At 46.5% G+C, this 14618-nt stretch overlaps 1 protein-coding gene across 1 annotated transcript in view; it reads left to right on the top strand.

Annotated features, from left to right (window-relative positions):
- The window catches only part of KMT2C (lysine methyltransferase 2C), a 179842-nt gene that overhangs the window by 531 nt on the left and 164693 nt on the right, over nt 1-14618 (top strand). The gene's annotated exons all lie outside the window — the stretch shown is intronic.

Genomic DNA, 14618 nt, shown 5'->3' on the forward strand with positions numbered 1-14618 from the left:
CCGCCGGGTGCCTCTCTCCGGGGCGACCCGTGTCGCGGTCGCCGCCTGGCCCCGCCGGGTCTTTTAAAAAACAAACACGGCGGCACACCTGGCGGGGCCCGGGCGAGTTTATTGTCAACTACAAAGCGGCGCGCCCCGGGCCGCCGGCCGAGCTGTCAAACGCCGCGGCCAGGTGGTCTCCGTGCCGGCGGGGGAGGGGGCGGCGGCGAGGACGGGCGCGACGGGTGCCGCTTTCCTTTGTCACCCTTTAACTTTTGTGGCCCCCCACCCTGCGCTTTCCTCCTCTCTCGATGTCTTAGGAAGTCGTTTGACTTCTCCCTCCCCTCCCCCACCCGGACCCACACTGCCCAGCACCCAAGCGCGCGGCTCCCTGGCGGCCGGGCGGCTGGAGGCCGAGCGAGCGCAGGAAGTTTGGGAAACGCAGGCCGGCGGTGCCGAGCACGTTTGCTGCCGGGACGCCGGGGAAGCGCTGCCCAACTTCCATGGAAGTTCCCGGGCCGGGGACAGACAGCCCTCGGCGGCTTTTGAGCAACACGCACCAGCTGCGTGTGCCTCGGCTTTCCTCCGTGGCTAGCGTTGGCTTTTTACCGAACCGGCTGCACGGCCAGTTTGCCTGGAAATTAAGACGCCCGGTTTGGTGCCAGTGCGTCGCTCAGCCCTTGTGGCCCTTGACGGTGCCATGCAAGGTCTGTGCCTGTCTTCCGAAGTTGTAGAATGGCGTGTGTCGCTCACTCATGTCACCGTACGATCGTCTACGCAGCTGTCGGTAGTGGAAGGGTGCACGGGACGGAGGGAAGCTGCACCTTTCTGGATACCCTTGTTTTTGTTGTTGGGCGAATTCATTTAGTAATGTTGTTGCGTTTGCTGGATACATAGTCACAATAGTGGCGTTAAGTGGGGCAGAGCTGAGCGGCCTGCGGGAACCCCAGGAAGCTCTCCACTGGACTGCTTTTTTTTTGGTGGTTGCTTTTTCCCCCTTTGCTATCCTTTGACTATGAAGCCGATTCAGGGCCTTCAACTTGCCTCCATATTTTATTGCCAGCTCTTCGCCGAGCTATGACAAATCGTCAGGGAAACGAGTACAGGATGTATATATAATTGCATTAGCTTCTTTGTGATACAAAGTTAGGGTTTGGTATGCCATTTTTTATTGTGATGTAATGTCTGGTGTAAACTCCCATTATTATTCCTGTATTAATTAAAATTGGGGGAAGGGAGGTGGAGTTTTGAGCAACTTTAAACTTCTTTGCCCTTTTTTGTATTCTTTTTTAGCAACACATATCAAGCCGTGTTAGGGTTTTAATTCGATTGCTTCCCATTTTCGCAATTTGCAGATCACTTCTTGGCCTCTTTCTGAACGTTAATTTGGGGTTATTATATGTTTTAGATTTGTTTTTAAATTCTTTACTCTAGGAAGAGTACACCTATCCATTGTCAAGCCCCTCTCCCATACACATGGCAAGTGTGTGCGGGCACACACACTTCCCCTGAGATTGAAATGAGCTCACTGGTATTATTATTATTTTAATTTTTACAGAATACACCCATCTAACAGTATAAAAACATCAACACTTTGGAAAGTATTTAGAACAATTCTAAGTCTTACGAGAGTTTTTTCTTAGATTTGAAAACTGGTACAGCATTCCTTACGGGAAATTAAGTCTAGTGGTAACTTTGATGGTTCCACACTTTTTAGTGAATTTTTTAAAATTTAGGTGTCTTGAAGAGGATGGAACCTCCAATAGTTTTAGAAACATGTAAATGGAAACCAGTCAGTGAAGTGAAAGCAAAGAGAAGGGCTTCCAGTTGGGTAGTTCCACACAGCCTCAGGACATGGACATGCTGCAGAACAGGCCCTCTACTTAGCTGGGTATTGGAGACCCTGAAAGTGAAACTGATATGTAGCAAATGTAAATTGGGTTTGTAAATGTTAAAAGTATTTGCAAATTAGTTATGTAAGAAATGAAAATTAATATTCTTTGTGAAGTGGGGTGGAGATAAAGGTTTTTAAATTGTCAGTGTTATTTAGATGGTCACTAAGTGGGTTGTTTTCTGTTAGAGAAGATGGATGCATTATGACACATTTTTTTAAACAATGGATCTGTGTATTTGTGTTTGGGTTAGAAAAAGGTAACCCGTGTGCTGCTAATGACACTTCCTTTGAGTTTGAATTTTTAATAATTAGGTAAACATTAAATATCTTCTTATTTTATAATATTAGATAATTTGGGGGGGCAGATCTTACCTTAGGTTTATTTAATATTAGATAAATTTTATGTTTTATCAAATTAAAAAAAAGGCAATATATATATAGTTACTGGTTTTTACATGAACTATTATTACTTTAAAATTATGTTTACTACCTAAAATCAAGAATTTTGAACTGCAGCTACTGACCTTAGAGGCAGAATTTGAACAGTAGGTATATAAATAGTAGTTTCCTGTAGTACAAAAGTCAGGTGGGACAGTGAAATTTACATTTGTCTAAAAGTTCTTCATGGTAAGGGCTGTCTAATTATTTGGTTATTTGGAGTAGTTCATGGTCTTGGTCAGAGGCACAGGTCTTCCTGTTGGTGCCACAGGGAGTCGGCACATTCTAGAGGTCGTCTTCTCTGTTAATGTTAAGGAAACTCTTTCTGAAGCTTTTCTTTTCATTTTTCCTTCCTTAGAATATATAAGGGAAGCCAAGAAGACATTCCACTATTTTTCTTACAAAGTCAACAAAGTTGATATTAGAGATGCGGTGGGTCTTGGGGTGGCCCAGGAGCAGCAGTGGTGGGGAGAGGACTGGTGAGGCACCATCCTCGACCCTTTTTGTATAAAGTCTTTATAGCCTGCACCTCAAGAGGTCAGTTACTCTTATTAGAAAGCACCTTGAGCATTCTTGCTGTAGAAGAATTAGGCACAACTAGTGATGTCATACAGGGGATCAGCAAAATATGGCTGTGCTGCAGGTGATGTAAGGCCCCCCCCAACAGCATTTCTCATTTCCGTAGCTGTGAACTTGAAATAAGTGATTAAAAAAAAAAATCCTTTTGCACTATAATATATGGAGTTTCATGAAACAACAGCTTATAGTTTAGCAGTGTCATGATCATTACTCATGCTTTTTGGGATAGTGTAACTTTGTGATTCTTTTTTATGGTAGTAATTTTTTTATTTTAAAGTAAGTTAGATAGCCCTGGCCTGGTGGCTCAGTTGATTGGAGCGTCAACCCATACACCAAAAGGTTGCAGGTTCAATTCCTGGTCAGGGCACATACCTGAGTTTTGGGTTCGATCCCCAGTTGGGTCTCTCTCTAAAAATCAATAAAAACATATTCTCGGAATTAAAAAAAGAAGCATGAAATAGAATAATATTTAAAAAAATAATTAAGTTAGATAAATGGAAATTTTTGGTAATTATTGATCTCTGGCACTTACTGGGCACCGAAATGTTTTAATTTATTCGAAAAGCTGGTCCAGGCACAGCGGCCTGCCTTACCTGTTGGGCAGTAGCTGTCGAACCCGACCCCTGTTTCTCTGTTTCATTCATGGAGTCCCTGGTCTTGGAGAGTATGATGTCTTTAGCCAGGTATAGAATTTTTAGTAAGTATGTTGGTTGTTATTAATATGTAAACTTGATAAACACGCATTGCCACGTAAATTTAAAAGCCTCACACATTTATTTCCCCCAAATAGCAATTTACTACATTTTCCCCATTATCTGCGTTAATCCCACCTGGCCAGATTCGTAGGCCGTGTGCACAGTGACAAGGCACACTGCTCCACCCTTTGCCTTTCCCCTACCTTTTTGCGCAACTGCGCCTTACTCCCCTGGCCACAGTCAGATTTCCTCTGGGCAGATAGCACTGGTCCAACCCTATGTTCTTAAGCCACTTACTGTGACGCCTGAGGGGCTCCCGTGGAGCCTCATTGCCCTTCCAAGCGGAAAACAGCCAGTTTTTAGTTGTAGGCAACCTTGGATGCTCTCTCTCTGCACTTTTGCTCTTGGGGACGTGTGGGTTCCCTTGACAGGAGGATTTGATAGTTTTTAATCTATGAGATATTTGGACCGAACATTGGGTATGGAATAAACTTCCCAGTCACTGTGTGGGTGTGGGGGGGTGTCCCTTTTTTTCTTTATTGTTTTGGCCCATTTTAATTTTTTAAAATTTCAACAAACGTATTAATCCCTTCCTTCTCTCTTTAAAAATTTTCCTTATCGTGTCTGTGCTAAAGTGGCTATGTTCAGAACTTCTTGGCAGAAGTTATTGAGTAAAGTAGGGATGATGTCTCTCTCTTTCTTTTTTTTTTTCCTGTGAGGGCCGCACCTAAACCTACGCTTGTGGTTAGCATAGACCGATCTCGCATTAGTCATTGGAAGTGCCACTCTCTCTGCAGAATTTGAAGGACTTCAGAACAGCAGAGAAACAGGAATGACACAGCCCTTTTTGTACTTTGTCTAGAAAAAGCCTCCTGTAAAAGATAGGGAAATTGCTTGACTTCGCTTTTGCTGTTAATTTTTGCGGTAACTAGGTGCGATGCACAGGTGCTGAAGTTGTTTCAGAAGTCTGGGAAATACTCCTGTAACTTTTCAGATCTTTCACTTGCCATGTTACTCACAGAGCATGCAAGTAACGTGCTGGGATGGACAGTCAGCCTGGAGGAAGGTTCACTGGGGCCAAGAGGGGTCTGCAGAGATTTGGAGGGAGCAGTGCTTGAATTAGACCTTGAGGAATCAATAGGATTTAGCCAATAGAGTGAGAAGAAAGTGAGAGTGTTGGGGGTGGGGGGCGGTTAGCGGTGTGAACGGAGAGAAGTGTTAAAGGTGTTTTCTTGGGGTGTGACTACAGCAAGAGGCTTAGTATGGGGTTTGGGGCCAAGCTGTGATGGTCCTTGAATGCCACTCTAATGAGTTTGGGCTTTATAGGCCTAGGGTCATAAACTGTTTACAAGGACCAGGTAGGTAATTTAAACTAGTTGCGAGTTGCCTGCGGCTTGTAAGATCCTGAATGACAGCTGACACTTAGGCCTTTGATTGGGGGGAAATGGTGAGTGAAAGCGGCCTGGAGAGTCCTAGGAGCCCATAGACCTCAATTAGGTGCAAGCGATAGACCATTCTGGGTGATGGTTGCCACGTGAGACCCAGAGACCTCGTTTCCAGATACTCTGGTTTTCAACAGAGGCCGGAAGCTTAGTTTTTTGTTTTTTTTTAAGTGAAATCTCTTGGTTTTTAAGTGTTTTCAATTAATTAAGATCCACAGCACTGTTTGGGACTGCACGGCGCAGGCTGGGTTTAATCTGTGGCCTGTGAGTGGGCTGCAGGTCTTCAGTGCATCATGCCCGGGTTATTGTATTTTGTAACTTAATGTTTTAAAAGCAGATGTTTGCAGTCTTCCCGAGGACTGGAATGTCATTAAGCTACTTTGTATTCATTATTTTGTGGAACGCAGGTACTGGGATACTTGGCGATTTGATTGATGGCTATTAGGAAAGCCGCCCTGGTGATAATAGGAGGAGAGGACTTACCTGCAGGCCCAGAGGATGGGCTGTTGGCAGTCACTGGGCCGGCCTCGGGGCAGAGGGTCTGCTGCTGGTAGTGCGGAGGGAACGAGGCCCGATTTTGAAGTTCCTGACAGATGTCTAGAGGAAAGAAATGTCTGGGATGTAGAACTGGAGTTTAGGAGCTAGATTAGGATAGGCGATTAGAGATGAGATTTACCAAAAATCACTGAGAATATGGAGAGTGTGTAGAAAAATAGTAAAAGGATTAAAATACTTACCCTTAGGAGATGGGGGAGAAATCACCCAGAAGGTCCGTAAACATGACAAAGGAAATCAGAATATATTCCCAGTATAAATGGGCAGGTACAAGTATATGTGCAAAGATGCTCATGGCAGCAGACATTTGCTATTACTGTTTTTGCCACTGTCATCAGTCATCAATCAAGTGTTTGCCCGACGTAATAGAACTTGCCAGTGACAGACACATGGTGAGATACCAAGCTCTAAAAATGTCATGGCATAAACTAATGTAGTAGTTATTGGGGGGGGGGGAGACAATAAAGATTTCCTCTCTGTACAGCTGTCCTTAATAAAGAGAAAAAGATTGAAAAAGCTAGGTCAGCAGAAATCTCTATAGGATTTTTTTTTATTTTTATTGTGAGTAACACATGAAAACAACCAGAGCAATTCTCTGGAAGCTATATATGTGGCAGTATTGTTACAAAATCATTTCAGAAAAATTTTCATTACCTAGACTTGTTAATAAATGAGACTTCTTGTTAGGTGGTTCTATTTTATTTTAATTTTTAAAAAATATTGATTTCAGAGAGAGGAAGAGAGAAAGAGAGAAACATAATTGTTGAGAGGCATTGATCAGCTGCCTCCTGCATGCCCCCTGCTGGGGATCGAGCCTGCAACCCCGGGCATGTGCCCTGACTGGGAATTGAACCGTGATCTCCTGGTTCATGGGTTAACACTCAACCACTGAGCCATGCCAGCCAGGCTCTTAGGTGGTTTTAAAATGATTTTTTTTTTTATGTCTTTCATGCTTGGGTCACTTTTAATCTTTATACTTCAGTGTAATCCGTTTACATCAGAAGCAACATAGTTGATGGTCCTAGTGAAGTCTGTGTGTTTTGTTCTTAATTCCATCTTTTAGTAGACCCTAGCAAAAACAAAAAACAATTAAAAAAACCGCCTTCCCAATTTTCTGGTCTTTGGGGATCCTAATGACATATATATACCATGTGTTTGGAGTAAGCACCCAGTTGCACATAAAGTAAGAATGTACTCATAGAGTTACAGAATTTAAAACTTGAAAGTCCTGAGAACATTTGGTCTACCCCATATTTTACAGGTAGCTGAGCCCTAGAGAGATTGCGGCATGTGAGAAGTCCTGCATTAAGATGTTGACCTGTACACAGATAGATGGGGAGAAGACTGTCTGTTATGTTGGGGACTCCCAGTGAACCAAGCCTACTGGACTCATGCTATTGTACAGTCCTCACTCCAGGATATTTTTTTCATTGATTTTTTTAAAACAGAGTGGAAGGGAGGGAGACAGAGAGAGAGAGACAGACACCTGACTGTGGCTGGGAATCGAACCTGTGACCCTTTGGTATGTGGGCCAACACTCCAACCACTGAGCCACACAGGCCAGGGCTCCCCCTGTATCTTGGCCAGCTCTGTGACTCACTTTAACCAGTAGAATGCCACAAAAATGACACTACTAGTTTGGGGCCTACGTTTTTTGTGTGTTTTTTTGTTTTAAAATGTCTTTATTAATTTCAGAGAGAGGAAGGGAGAGAGAGAGAGAAACATGAATGATGAGAGTCATGGATCAGCTGCCTCCTGCACACCCCTTAGTGGGGATCGAGCCTGCAGCCGGGCATGTGGCCTGACTGGGATCTCCTAGATCATAGGTCTGTGATCAGCCACTGAGCCACGCCTGCCGGGCGGGGCCTGAGTTTTAAGAAGGCCCGGAACTTCTTCTTTTCCAGGCGTGGAGCCCTGAGTCCTCATGTAAGGAGCTTGGTCAGACCCTGCTGGAGGGACTGTGTGGAGAGGGAGGGCTTCTGAGACTGCAGGGAGACAGGGTGCCCCAGCCCAGCTGTCCCCGCGTCCCAGCGGAGTTCAGCCCCAAGTCAGGTGACCGCTAGTAAGACCAGCGGAGGAACTGGCCAGCTGAGCTGGGCCCAGATTGCAAAATTATGAATCAGTAAAAGCCGTCTTGTTTTCGTCTGTTAGTTTTTGTGGTGGCCTGTTACACAGCATATAGAGTGGGAGCAGATGGTTTTCTGAATGAGGGGACTCGAAGAACAGAAACATGTTTGAGGTGTGAGTGATCAGAATCATTGTCTTCCAGCTCGTTTTACTGAGATAGTTCAGTGATGCCTCCTCTGCCCTCCGCTGCTCCTTTCCCGGAGGCATTTGGAAACAAAGATGACTTTTCATTATTGGGGAATTTAAATGGTATTTTAAAGTGTCGTCGTCACAGCCCTGGCTGGGTGGCTCAGTTGGTTAGAGCGTCATCTCCATACGCCGAGGCTGGGGTTACATCCCCGGCCAGGGCACATGCAAGAGTCAGCCATGGTGCATCAGTAGTGGAACGGCAAGTTGATGTTTCTCTCTCTCTAGAATCAACATGTATAAAAATTTAAAAAAATTAATGTAGTTACAGTGTGGATTAGACTATAATTAGGTAACATGTAATGGGAAGATAAAACAATTACGAATGTCAGCCTTCAAGAAAGTATGATTTTACTTTTTTTTTTTTTTTTTTCAATTCTTGCCCGAGGATATTTTTTCTGTTGCTTTTCAGAGAGAGTAGAAGTGACAGAGAGACAGAGAGACATATCGATGTGAGACACACACATCAATTGGTTGCCTCCCGCACATGCCCTGACCCCCTGGGGCTGCGGATCGAGCCCGCAACCGAGGTACATGCCCTTGGCTGGAATCGAACCTGGGACCCTTCAGTCCGCGGGCCGATGCTCTAACCACTGAGCCACACCGGCCAGGGCTGATTTTACTTTTTTTTGACTTAAACAGAGATCTCATACAGGGGTGGGCAAAAGTAGGCTTATAGGTGTGAGTACTCGCAAAACAGAGTTTATTCTTGTCCTGTTATTTATTAGTTATTGTATCACAGCGTAAGCCTGCTTTTGCGCGCCCCTGCGTCTTTGGAGGACCACAGACTATGTCCGAACACCTGTGTTCTAGCTCTGGGCCTCGGTTGGGTTCCTTTTTACATGATAGGAAAATCTCAAAATCGTTGTGACTTGAATAGGAGCGTTTATTTCTCCCCATCAAAGTCTGGAGGGTAGGCGCCGGGGCTCATTTGGGGCCTCGGCCCTGTGGCGTTGGCAGGGACCTGGCTCATTCTCTCTCACCGGTCAGGTATTTCCAGGGTGCGGCCTTGGCTGCGAGGTTCCACGGTGGCTACTAGAGCCCTGGTCGCTGCGTCGACATCCCAGAAAAGAGTAGGTCAAGGGCACACGCCTCCTAAAACCCCCTTCTGAGGAGTACCGTATGCTTCAGCGTGTGTGTAATTGGCTGGAACGGACTCACGTGACCACACGTGGCTGCAAAGGAGGCCGGGAATGTGGTCCCTTAGCCGAGCCCATTGCTGCCTGGACTAGGGTCAGCGTGTTGTCACTCGGTGGGAGTGGACAGTGCAGAACAGCCAGCGTCTACCCCACGCTGAGCCACTGGTTTCTGTCCACGGCCTGGTGAGATGCAGGATGTGGAACCCTGGAGATCCAGGTGGACTTCATGAGGGCAGCCCCGCTTCAGTGGGAGGACTGTGCGGTGCTCGGCCGAACCCAGAGCCCCTGGTTTTTGGCCTCAGCAGGGTAAGGAAGTAGTAGAGGCGTTTATTTTTGGGGTAAATACGGGAGTAATAGTAGGCTGTCATTTACGGACTACCCCGTGTACAACCGTAGCCTTTTATTGTGTACAGTTACTTCAGTTTTTAAAATCTCTTCATTCAAAATGTGTGATTATTCTGCTAACCTTTGGACTAACCTTTTTTTTCCCCCCTTTTAAAAAATATCCTAAAATTTACTCCATATTTTAACAGTTTGCTAATAATCCTGAGTCCCAACCTAGTGCAGAACATTCTCCAACCTGGAGATGACAGTGATGTAGAGAGATACTGAACTCTTTTTCCTCCCCCCCATATGTTTTTATTGATTTTTAGAGAGGAAGGGAGAGGGAGCGAGATAGAAACATGGAGGAGAGAAACATCGATCGGCTGCCTCCTGCACACCCCCTACTGGGGCTCGAGCCCGCAGCCTGGGCATGTGCCCTGACCGGGACTCGAACCGGCAACCTCTTGGTGGGCTGGACAGAGCCCAGCCAGCTGAGCCGCGCCCGCCGGGCTCAGCTCCTCGTGTGTAGGTCAGAATATCTTGAATGTGCTGAGGCAACAGCCAGCCTCAGTTCTTAGTGGCTCAGCCAAGGTGTTTCTTGCTTGGCCTACATGTTTATCACGGGCCTGTCTGGGCCGAGGGAGACGTCCCTCTGTCCTTCCCGGTCGCCAGGGGAGGGAGAAGACAGCAGGGTAGGCGTGCTCCCGCCCATAAAGACCCTCCAGGTGTGGCCCACGTCCAGCGGGTGTTCAGGTCATTGGCCCTTGAAAGCCGGCGGAAGCACCTCCCTTGAGGGAGGCAGGGGAGTGAAATCCTGCCGCGTTTGGGGGGGGGGGGGGGGGACTGGAAGTATTTGAGGAAGAGCACCGATGAACGTCCTACAGGGTAACATTTATTTTAGTCCAAATAATCCTATGACTTTGGAATATGTTCGGTTACCTGTCACTGAATATAACCATCTGGCTGCCTGTTGTACAGCAACATCGTGATTGGGGACTGTGTTTAATGCCGTCAAACGTACAGAGCATCCTGCGGAGGCCGGAATGGTACAGGGGGCGGAGGCCTCGGGCCGTGGGAGGCTCTCTTCCTCTCCCCCACTCACGTGAAAGGAGGGAAGGAATCGGACACTGAAATGACAGTGACCTGTTAGTGGGATGATGATAGGTCACCTCAAATCTGTTTTTTTTCCAAAGTAAGTTTTCATAAAGCATGTGTTTTACTCTCAGTCAGAGCCACTTTGCCTTTTCTCTACGGATCTCCCAAGAAGAGGTTGCTGACCATCTATGCCCTGGAGAAACCAAAATAAGACACAATCCTCTCCTCAGTTTTTACTGATACGGTGCAAACCAGGATGCAAACGGACATCCTACAAGGGGAGATACTGCAGAGGACTGAGGATGCTTAGGGAGGAAGAGCTTAGGGCGGGGGTTGAAAAGAGCAAACATGGGAGTAGAGTCTTGAAGAATTCAGTAAACTTGACTGAAAGGGTGAGTGAGGAACTAGTGCGTGGCCATCACGGGCGAGGCGCTTCTAGTGCACGCAGTTATTTCATTTGATATTTAACAGTCACGCGCAGTAGAGTCATGAGTCCAGCTCTACAGGGGAAGGGGCCACGTTTCAGGAGGACCCCTTAGTTGGTAAGTGATTGAGTCAGGATTCGAACCCAGGCGTGTCTGCGTCTGCGCTTTGCTTTTTAAGGAACTCCAGTCCAGCTTTCAGCTCTACGAGGGAAAAGGCCTGAGGATCTAATGTGTAACACGGTTATTGGGGTTGATAACACTGTTGTGTGATTGAAATTTGCTAAGAGACTGGAACTTAACTTTTCTCACCAGAAAAGAAGATAAATACGTGATGTGATGGATGTTTTAATTAACTAGCTGGGAGGAACCCTTTCACAATGTGTCTGTTTCAGGTCATCACGATGGACACTTTATTTTTTTTTAAAAAATATATCTTTTTTGATTTCAGAGAGAGGAAGGGAGAGGGAGAGAGAGAGATGGAAACATCAATGATGAGAGTCATTGATCGGCCGCCTCCTGCACGCCCCCGACTGGGGATGGAGCCCCCAACCCGGGCCTGTGCCCTGACCGGGAATCGAACCGCGATCTCTTGGATCCTAGGCCGACGCTGAGCCGCGCCCGGCCGGACATGATGGGCACTTTACCTCACAGTTTTACTTGTCGGTTATACCTCAGTGAACTGGGGGAAGTGCCCATGCATGCGGAGGAGAAATTGCTGTCCTGTATCTGAGAAAATGAGGAAGGGAAAGTAAGTTGGGAATTTCGAATTTTTACTGCAGGCGATAGGGAGCCAGTGGAAATTTTAGACAGACTACCACTGTCCCTTGGTTAGAAAAATAACTTTGGCCATAAGCAGGAAGATGGTACGTAGGGCGTCGGTACCCTGTCTGTCCTGTTTCAGGATCAGAGCAGGAGCCCAACCCGATTTAGCATATTCTTTCTTTTTCATCGAGAAGGGGGACTCGCCCAGCTTCCACTTTCAAGTCGTTCAACCCCAGAACCAGAAGGAACCCCAGTTACCTGTCCAGTGTCGTCAGTGTATGGGTTAGGCCAGGAAGTGCCAGCAGGCAAGCAGGTTTGACATTTGAGGTCACATATCAAGAGCAGGAGATAAATGGTCTTTTTTTTTGCCAATAACTGGTACTTACCCAAGGTTCATTAGCTAACGACCAAGTGTTAGACGGCTGGTGGGAAAACCCATTTTGCGGTCCATCCATGTTGTTGCATGTTTCAGTAGTTCCGTTTTCTTCTTTTAAAATCTGTCAATTTGAGAGAGAGAAAATATTGATTTGTTCCACTTATTTATGCGTTCATTGGTTCATTCTTGCATGTGCCCCCCGGGGATCGAACCCCAGCCTTGGCGCCTCAGGAGTTGCCCTGGCCCGCTGAGCTCCGCCGGGGCCAGTGGTCTGTTTCTCCGCGTTGGTGAGTGGTAGTCGGTTGTGCGATGCGCCACATTTTGTTGACCAGTTTGCCAACTGATGGACATTTGTCTCGTTTCTGGTGTTTCGTCCCCAAGAATAATGCTACTCTTGGCTTACGTGTCTTTGGACAAATGTTTGCCCTCCTCGGGTGGACGCCTAGGAGGAGAACTTGCTGGGTCCGCGGTCGGCGCGTGTTTAAGGCCCCGAGAGCCCGCGAACCCCTCGGGCGCCGGGCTGCTATGCTCCCTTCACACTGCGGGGTCCCCGGCCTCCCAGGCGCGAAGCCGTCCGTCTGCTTCCAGCCCTTCCCGTGGGCGTGGGGTGATGTTGCGTCGTGGTTTTAACCTGCACTCCCTAATGATTTGTGTTGCTGCACAATTTTACAAATGCTTATTTATCATTTCTGTATCTTATTTGGTTTAAATATCAATTTAAATCTTTCCCGTCTGGGGGAGGTGTCTTACTTTTGAGTCGTAAGAGTTCTGTATATCTATATATTAGACCCTTTTTTTTTTTTAGAGCAATTTTAGGTTTATAGCAAAACTGAGAAGAAGGTGCATAGATTTCCCGTCTGCCCTCGGCCCCCACACGTGCTTAGCTTCCCCCGCTGTCAGCAGCCCCCGCCGGAGTGGTAGGTGCCCCGCTCACGACGCGTCACCCTCACCCGGAGTCCGGAGTTGAATGTTACATTTCACTCTCGGTGGCGGTCGGTGGGTGGATTTTGACAAATGTAAAATGACATGTACCCACCGTTGTAATACCCAGAGTAGTTTCACTGCCCTAAAAACCCTCTGCGCGCCCGCTTTCCACCCCTCATTTCTCCCTAACCCTTGGCAACCACTGCCTGTTATTTATTTTTTAATCTCCATAGTTTGCCTTCTTTATGTTTTTGATACAAGTCCCTTATAAGTTACATGTTTTACAGTTATTTCCCCCCAGCCTGTGGCTGCTTTTCGTTTTCAAATAGTGTCTGTTGAAATGCTGAGCTGTGTACTCTCGATGACGCCCAGGTTATCCCGGTTTCCCCGTATGGACTGTGCTTCTGGTTTCACGTCTAAGAGCCTTCGCCTGACCCAGGACGGGAAAGACGTGTGTTTACGTCCCCGCTCTTTTGTAGTGTTTTGTTTTCCATCCAGGTCAGTGCTCCATACGTGTTCCGTTATTTTTGCGTGTGGTGTGAGGTAAGGTCTGAGTTTCTCTTGTAGATGGACGTATGGTCGTTTCAGCACCTTTTGTTGAAAAGACTGCCCTTTCCTCGCTGGATGTCCCGGCACCTTCGTTGAAAATCACGTGATCATAAACGTGGGTTTATTTCTGGACTCCCTTCTGTCCCATCGATCTGTGTGTCCGTCCCTGTGCCAACACCGCACAACGGGATTACTGTGGGTTTATCGTGAGTTTTGAAGTCAGGTAGTGTAATTTCCCCAGCTTCCCTCTTTTCCAAAATTATTTTGCCTGTAGCATTTCCATATAAATTTTAGGGTTACTATGTCAATTTCTAAAAAAAAAATCTCTTAGACCTTTGATAGGGATTACAGTGACTCTGTTGATCGATTTTGAGGGAATTGCTACCTTACTCTTCCAATATATGAAATCGTGTATCTCTTCACTTTGATCTTTAATTTCTTTTGGCCCATTTTGTAATTTTCAGTGTACACATCTCGGGCTTTTTTGTTGTTGTTAGATTTACTCCTAGGTATTTAATTCTTGATGCTGTTGTAAGTGGAATTGTTTCCTTAATTTCATTTATAAGTTGTCGCTAGTATATAGAGATAAGCTGATTTCTTTTACAGGTGATGAGGCAGACGTGCTGAGGGGGGCCCGCTACAGCGGGGTTTTGCAGTGAGAGAGATTGGGCTCAGCTCCTGAAGTGTAACTTATTTTTATTTATTGGCCTTATATTCTGTGATCTTACTAAACTTACTAGTTTTGGCATTTTTTTGTAGGTTTTTCATGACTTTCTACATCCAAACAGATAAGCTTGAACTGATCAGCTGCTTATTTTAAAAATCCCAAGCCAGATTTTATCCCGGCACAAGGGTCTTTCGTGTTCCCCTTTCACGCTTGGGGCACGCGAGGTCCTTCTTGAACTGAGGGATCTCTGTGAGCTGGCAGCCTGGCAGAGACGGGTCTCGGACGACAAAGCCACTTAATTTTCTCCCCGACTCAGGTGAGGGTTAAACAGAACGACCAGGAGGAGCTGAGTGCACACAAGCGGAGCCACAGTTCATAGTGGGACGTGCCACTGTTTTCTTTTTTAATCCTTACCTGAGGGTATTTTTTCCGTGCTCTTCGGGGGGTGGGGGAGAGGGAACA

This window comes from Miniopterus natalensis, chromosome 10 (genome assembly GCF_054644295.1).
Source record: "Miniopterus natalensis isolate mMinNat1 chromosome 10, mMinNat1.hap1, whole genome shotgun sequence".
NCBI classification, from domain to species: Eukaryota; Metazoa; Chordata; class Mammalia; order Chiroptera; family Miniopteridae; genus Miniopterus; species Miniopterus natalensis.